Raw genomic sequence first — 8,312 nt, forward strand, 5'->3', positions numbered from 1 at the left:
AGATTTCTAAACTGAAGGAAACACTTCACGGCATTCGCTTCAGAACTGCTACAAGTTCCCCGGCCGAAGTGGCCGTGCGGTTCTAGGCCCTGCAGTCTGGAACCGCGAGACCGCTACGGTCGCAGGTTCGAATCCTGCCTCGGGCGTGGATGTGTGTGATGTCCTTAGGTTTAACTAGTTCTAAGTTCTAGGGGACTAATGACCTCAGAAGTTGAGTCCCATAGTGCTCACAAGGGGAGGCCGCCAATTGTGAAATTCAGATTCGATTCATACTGCGCATAATAAAAGCTCATGGCCAGAGGTGTAATGTGGCAAAGCACCAAGATGCACTTCTCAGCCGTTGTCGAGAAAATCGACAGTTAAAAGAAACCATTGCGGTGAAATACTCTCTACGATAAATAATTTTCTACAGCGTCGTGGCGCAGCGGTAAGCGCTCGGGTTCGTAATCCGAAGGTCAAGGTCACCGGATCGAATCTCGCGCCATGCAACATTTGTTTTTTGTAATATATATAATTCCCGGCAATCAGTTGCAACAATTATGCATATAATAAGTTGTTGAAAGTCGTTTGTTGTGGAAAAACTGGCGACTTCGAATCATTATGTTTTCCGCAAACAAAGTTGTATTTCACAAATGTTATTAATTGTCTTCATAATTTTAACCACCTATAGTTAACGGAAGACGTAGAAACGATATTCCGAAACGAATACGTATAGCGTAAGCCAAACGTTCGAATTAGAATAGAGACCCCACGAACACAAACTTGCTGTGGCAGGTATGAAATATAAACTCCGTTACTCGCTCGTTACACTTGAAGGACAGATGTTGAATGGGCCGAAACGAGCCGCCGCATAACAGCGTAGTTGCCTGCTAACTTCGAAAGAAGGTAGATGCGGTCCCTCGCGCAACTTATAACGTTGTCGAAAATCAGTGCGGACGGGAGAGCTTTGGTACACCCTGTTAAAAAAACGGAAAAATGGAGGCGGTACAACTGGAGAGCGATCCGTCTTCACCAACATGCATAAGCAATTCATGGCAGAAGTAAAGCTGTGAGTACCGGGCGTGAGTCGTGCTTCGGTAGCTCAGTTGGTAGAGCACTTGCCCGCGGAAGGCAAAGGTCCCGAGTTCGAGTCTCGGTCGGGCACACAGTTTTAATCTGCCAGGAAGTTTCAATTCATTAATAGTTTATATATGCAACTGATTGGCGGGAATTATATATATATATATATATATTTGAATTACAAAAAACAAATACTAAAAAAAGAAAGGTTGCTTGGCGCGAGATTCGATCCGGCGACCTTCGGATTATGAACCCGAGCGCTTACCGCTGTGCCACGACGCTGTAGAAAATTATTTATCGTAGAGAGTATTTCACCGCAACGGTTTCTTTTAACTGTCGATTTTCTCGACAACGGCTGAGAAGTGCATCTTGGTGCTTTGCCACATTACACCTCTGGCCATGAGCTTTTATTATGCGCAGGATGAATCGAATCTGAATTTCACAATTGGCGGCCTCCCCTTGTCAGAGCCATTTGAACTGCTACAAGTTCGTCGGGTAATAGACCGCGCCGCTCGAACTGTCAACACAGCTGGCACAGCTAAGAGTATCCTACGACTTCCACATCGCTGGCAACGGGTTATACACAGTGCTGGTGACTAGTCTGAAGGTCAGCTATTTTGTACGAGCTGTAAATAAATAGTTACCATTATTAAAGTTCCAACCCTCATATTAATGGCCTGGATGAATCCAATAACACTGAAGTCAAATGTAAATGGCCCTGAACCAATTATTTATTAACGTGAGGTACAAGACAATATGGCACAGTGAAAGTGTGCATACGATCACCAGCGTTATACTCGTTCGGTTCCAAGACAAGAATAGGTCTCTGCAAATCTTAATATACAAGTCCCTGACATAATGTTTATGTCATACTGCAGTGTCCCCAATGAAAGAAGACATTTTCACTTAATAAACATCGCTTCCAAAGTTCTAGTTTGTCTGCTTTAAGCAAGAGGTTTTTCCTGGCTGGAGGCCATACTACTTTTTTATCTTTGAAATAATCCTTTATAACTGAAGGCCACACTATTTTTTCTTCATTCTAAGATTAATTCTCTCTGACTTATGGCCATACTAATGAGAGATTCTTTTCCTTTTGCTAGGCCAGGATGTGGAAGAGGAATGTCTTTTTGTTTTTATCTTTTGTTCATTTGACAAACTGTAAACAGTACTGTTACATTATGTACATAAGTTAGCCATTCTTTCTTTCCAGATCTGTGAAACTAGTTCAGTGGGTTTTCCAACCTTTGCAATATAATCTTCCAGCAGTCTCCTATTAATAGGGAAGCTCATGCTACTATTTATAGCATATAACTTAATATAGTTTGTAAATACGACGTATAGGATTACCTCATACTTTGCACCTGCATGAGCTCTTGCTATTGGACAACGCACATCCACTGCCATTGTCTGTAAAGATCTGCTAAGGAGAATAGTTTGAAACTCGTCCTTTCAACCTTTGTTCAATAATTCTGGTATTTTGAGAAAACAACAGAATTTAACTAACTCTTGTAACCTCTGTACCATGTTTAGAAAGTAACATTATGATCTAGTTTTCTTTGCATACTTAATGAGACAGAAGTATCCACATACATAATACATATACCATATAATTTTGCTTTCATATTCAGTAGAAAGACATATACACTACCGGTCAGATTATGGGCTGCATTGGTAAAGCAGTACATTGTTATAAATTACGTAGTGCCCTGTAAGTTATTTGGATGGAGCTTGTTGTACCAGCTGTTTCACATCATATCACCTTCGATTAGCATCTCTTAGTTTCGATATATTCATACACTGACCATGATAAATGTCATATGGATTGCATTTTTCATCGAAAGAACTTGTAAGCACACAGATTGTACAGTAACATTTGTTATATCTTCTAGTGCTTCAGGAAGGTAGAATAGAGCATCTGCTACTATGTTACTCTCCCTTCACATGAATTATTTCAAGATCGTACCTTTGCAGTAGTACTGACCACGTAGTGAACCGAACTTTCAAAACCTTGCAGCTAAATAGGAACCTTAGAGCTTGACCAGTAATCCCCATCCCCGATTCTTTAAAGAATCGAACTCCCATGCACAGGGTGTCCAGAAAAGGGCTCCCTGATTTCAAAGTTAAATATCTCGAAAAAAAAAAAAGGTTCAAATGGCTCTGAGCACTATGGGACTTAACAGCTGAGGTCATCAGTCCCCTAGAACTTAGAACTACTTAAACCTAACTAACCTAAGGACATCACACACATCCATGCCAGAGGCAGGATTCGAACCTGCGACCGCAGCGGTCGCGCGGTTCCAGACTGTAGCACCTGGAACCGCTCGGCCACAATATCTCGAAAACAAAGATCGATAGAGGAGTGCAGTAAACGGTATGTTTATTGTGAAAGCTGTAAGAAGTTTATACAGCAGTTTGAAATAATAGTTACAAAAGCTGCTAACAGATAGCGCTGTACGCTGTACAGCTCATATCACCATACATAAGTGAAATAATAGTATGAAAACAATCTTTGCAAACAATCACATCACAATGTTTTCAAAATGTTCACCATTGGCACTACAGAGGTGGCGCAAACGAAGAATGAAATTCGCCATCACATTTCGTAGTGTCTCAACCGAAATGGATTCACATGCCACAGAGATCGCCGATTCAAGCTCGTCCAGCGTGGCGGGATGCTTCGGGTAGATCATGTCTTTCACTGTGCCCCACAAAAAAAAAGTCACAGGGAGTCAAATCCGTCAAATATGGAGGCCAATCCATGCCTGCACCAGTAAATTTGGGATATTCCAAAGCAATGACTCGATTCCCGAAGTATTCCTCAAGAAAGCGAAACACTTGTTCAGTCCGATGTGGTCTGGCTCCATCTTGCATAAACCATTCAGTACCTGGTCGATCCTCTAACGATTGCTGCGTGGCGACAAATTGTTCCAAAATTGCAACGTATCGGGCACCAGTGACCGTTTCTCGAATGAAAAAAGGGCCAATAATGCCTCTGCTGCATACTGCAGCCCACACAGTAACTTTAGGAGAATACAGGGGTTTCGCTTCACGCCAATATGGCTTTTCGGAACCCCAAAATCGCCAGTTCTGCTTATTCACGTATCCATTCGGGTGGAAGTGTGCTTCATCTGTAAACCAGATGCAGCCAATATCAAATCCTTCACTATCAATAATTGTGAGCATCTGATTAGCAAAGGCAACCCTTTGTTGCACAGCTCGTACGGGTATGGCCTGGTGCGTTTGAATTTTGAATGGAAACATGTGTAGGCTCTTTCTCAGTATTTTCTGCGTGCTGGAACGCTTCAAACCAGTCTCAGATGCAATTCTACGGACGGATGACATTGGATTTCGCTGAATAATTCCAGAAACTGTGGCGATATTTTCAGGCGTAACAGCGGTTTGCTTGCGGCCAACATGCCCCACTAGATCATCAGTTACGCTGCCTGTTCGTTGAAATTTTGCGAAGAGCGTACCAATGGTTTTCGCATCGGGTCCTTTTGGAACATTAAATCGTGCTTGAAAACTTCGCCTTAACCTGTTGTACTCTAGCACCAGAAAAACGCGTTGTTCAATGGAGTACATGGTTTTAATCTCTTCCTTCGGTACGCTAACCTCCTTTCACGTTTCAGTAGTGGAACTCATCGCTCTGGGCTTCGGATCACTATTTATACTAGGAGGAGGAGGAGGAGGAGATTAGTGTTTAACGTCCCGTCGACAACGAGGTCATTAGGGACGGAGCGCAAGCTCGGGTGAGGGAAGGATGGGGAAGGAAATCGGCCGTGCCCTTTCAAAGGAACCATCCCGGCATTTGCCTGAAGCGATTTAGGGAAATCACGGAAAACCTAAATCAGGATGGCTGGAGACGGGATTGAACCGTCGTCGTCCCGGATGCGAGTCCAGTGTGGTAACCACTGCGCCACCTCGCTCGGTTTATACTAGGCATTACGTATGGCGATTACAGCGCCATCTGCTAGCAGCTTTTGTAACTATTATTTCAAACTGCTGTATAAACCACTTACAGCTTTCACAATAAACATACCGTTTACTGCATTCCTCTATCGATCTTTGTTTTCGAGATATTTAATTTTGAAATCAGGGAGTCCTTTTCTGGACACCCTGTGTAAAACGTTATATCTCCTGATCTAAGTGTCATAGTAAGAAAGAGAATTAAAAAGATTTGGAATTAAGTGTGAAATTTGTTGGAAGTCGATAAGTGCTCTTATTTTCAAATACTAGACAAATATAATATTGATAATTTGCATGCTATCAATTATGCTGCCTCAGGATATCTACACAGTTTCTGCCGTTATTAGTTAACTTACAGTTTCAAACTTTTAATACAAAACTATGACTAGTAATGAGTAAATTGTGACAGCGTTTTAAATTTTTAAATTTTATCAATAATTATATGAAATATTGAAAATGAAATTTCTGTTGCCCCAGGAAGCCATTAGAAAGGCAACCTCCAAGCTCTGTACACAGTGCACTGGGTTAACAACTTAGTAATACAGCATCACAGTATGCTTTCATGTACTTCCCTGCAAGGTGATAATGCAGTCACTGAAAAGCAAATTACTGTCATTGGTTTCAACTTAGTGATTGAGTAGGCTCACTTGTCACATAAAATCCGACCGGCGAATCCTATAGTGCAAATTGTAGCTTTGTTGTCCACATTTTCTACTGCGAATAGAGAGGTTCCTAATCCTGCTCAAGAAGAGTCAGGCAAAAGACACAATTTAACCGACCTATCAGGATGATACAACATATGAGATGTTACGAGAACTTGCTTGAGTTTGTCAATTGCTCCTTGAAAAACCTTCATCCAGTGCCATTGTACATGTTTCTTTAACAAATTTAAAAGAAGTTCCCAGTGTAGCACTTGAGTAGACTCAGATCTTCTACGAAATGATGCCAGTCCATGAAAATCTCTTGACTGTTTTCAGTTTGAGAAGCAAGAATTTTTTTTATCACTTATCTTCTCACTGACTGGAAGTATCTAATGAGATGGAATCAAATGTACTGAGAATTTTATCTGCTTGTACTCAAACTTCGGTTTTTGTTAGTTGGCAGTAACACCAGCCTCCAAAAATCGTCTTAATACTTTCTCTATAAGATCGTAATGATCCTTTCGTCTTTCTGTTGCTATTAAAATTTCGTTCACGAACAGGTTACACTATCAAGCAACTCAGGTTCTACTACAAAACTAATGATTGCAATGAAAACATCAGAATTAACCGTCAAGCTGAAAGGCCAAATGTTAAACTTTTGTTGGTGTGGCCATGTTGTCCGTTATTGCTTTGCAGTTCTTGAGGGTATTTTCGTTCTATCGTCGAAACTACAAAAATGCATGTTTTTCTTTTTCACCATGTCAACTTGGTAAATCCTAGCATCACAAATAAAAACTGTATATTTACCAGTCTCCGCAGTTAGAAGAAAGGTATGGAGACCAATATTAGTTAAAAATATTACCCCATGATATTCTGGAATTCGCTCTTTATATTCTCTGAGTTAGTTGGGACAGGACTAATGATTCTATTTATAGCTCTGGCATCTAGCACAGGTCTTACATTATCTCCCAGTTTGACAGCAAGTAACAGACTACTGCATGGGCTCCTTGATGACTCTACAATGTTTCATTCTTTGTTAACCATAGGTCTTTAACTTAAGGAAAAGGATTAAGAGATGTGACAGTAAGTCTTGTTTGAGGTGTCATCTAAGTAGCACTCATAGGGTTGGATTATACTTGGTGTCTATGTGAAAACATCATTACATTTCCTCAGTGCCTTAGACAGACCAGATCGCTAGTCTATGGCGAAAAAGTACTCTGTTACTTTTCGTTACTCCGAAATACAAGGAAAAGCAATTGATTCATGTTGCTACACGGTTGACTGTTACTTTCACTGTTAATTATTTTTAATTTCAACCAATGGCAGTATGTGCCATTGTGAGTTTCTGTCCTTAACAAGTCTATGGAACCACTCACACATGTATTAGAGAATAGGACTTACCTGCAGGAAGGTCAACCCTTGCTTCACTTTCACGCAGGAAAAACATGCCTATAATACAGTCCACCACTAGTCCATCAAATCTGTAGCCACATTCCATGAAATCTGTAGCTACATTTCCAGTTCTATAGGTGGGCGGGTTTGTATGTCTGGTTCCCCAGGCATGGTGCCTATAGCTTTCACAATCTTGCACTTGCTGATAGGCAAAGTGGGTACGTTGTATACTTACTTATGTTCTAATAGAAACCGGTGGAAATTACATTCACAGCACCACCTGTAACAAGAATGATTGTGACTGGATAGTTAACTGTATAGCTGAACGTCAATCCCGTCGTTAACGCCGCAACAGAAGTATCTTTCTGCTCCAGTCCCTATTTTTCCCTCTCGACCACTATAGCAAGGCACAAAAAGGTCGTGTTTAGTTTTCGGATTTCATTGTGCAGTGATTGTTGTTTTTGATGCTGTTGTTTTCATAGCCAGCGCTGTACCTGTTTTCTTGGCGATTCTGTTTATGATTAGCAGATGAAATATAATTGTTATTATCTTTGCATTGCTCAACTTGCACATGTTCTGTTGATTTATTGTGGCATGCACGATGATCAGAGTTGGAGTAATGGGTAGATATTTTGTGATTTGCAATACCATTGTGATGTTGTCCATTTTTGTTCATGACTGATTGATTTGCATAATGATTTGTGGTGGCTTTGGTGTACTCGTTGCTCGAATCAGTCAAGTCAATTACTGCCCTAAAGCTTTCCAAGTTAGTTTTCTTAAATGTTTATTAATATTTCATGGACTTTCATGCACCTGAGGATTTAGAATCCACAATATGTTCAGAAAAGAGATTAGCTCATTCCAATACCTGGTCTTGCGTATATATTTCTTGTAATATTTTCATAGACTTCTCTGTGTGATTTAGAATTGCAAAATTCCTTCCCTAGCTCCCCCTGAATACCAGTGGATCAGTATTTAGCAAGAAAGTATCCTTAGAAATTCATAACATGAATGGCATATTTCCGTTGCTTCAGTTGTCCACAGTGCTACTTCACCCCGGATGTATCTACTCACAAAATTAATTTTATGCACATCTGACAACATGTGTGGTAGTACACCATGGAGAGACTTCCTGGATATTAGCGGGTGGATAGTCTTCTGGGCCAGCATAAGGATGTGAAATTTTTGATGTTGAAACAATTTTTCTTCCATGATCGTCAAGTCTCACCTCCCATGTTATTCATCAATAACATC

The 8,312-nt window shown here is 40.7% G+C and overlaps 1 non-coding gene across 1 annotated transcript; it reads left to right on the forward strand.

The window, feature by feature from the left end:
- The first annotated feature begins 1,069 nt into the window (after nt 1–1,069).
- Trnap-cgg (transfer RNA proline (anticodon CGG)) lies at nt 1,070–1,144 on the forward strand. Its single transcript has one exon. It is a non-coding gene; the product is annotated as a tRNA-Pro (tRNA).
- The last annotated feature ends 7,168 nt before the right edge of the window (nt 1,145–8,312 follow it).

The sequence above is a fragment of the Schistocerca nitens genome, chromosome 4 (genome assembly GCF_023898315.1).
Source record: "Schistocerca nitens isolate TAMUIC-IGC-003100 chromosome 4, iqSchNite1.1, whole genome shotgun sequence".
NCBI classification, from domain to species: Eukaryota; Metazoa; Arthropoda; class Insecta; order Orthoptera; family Acrididae; genus Schistocerca; species Schistocerca nitens.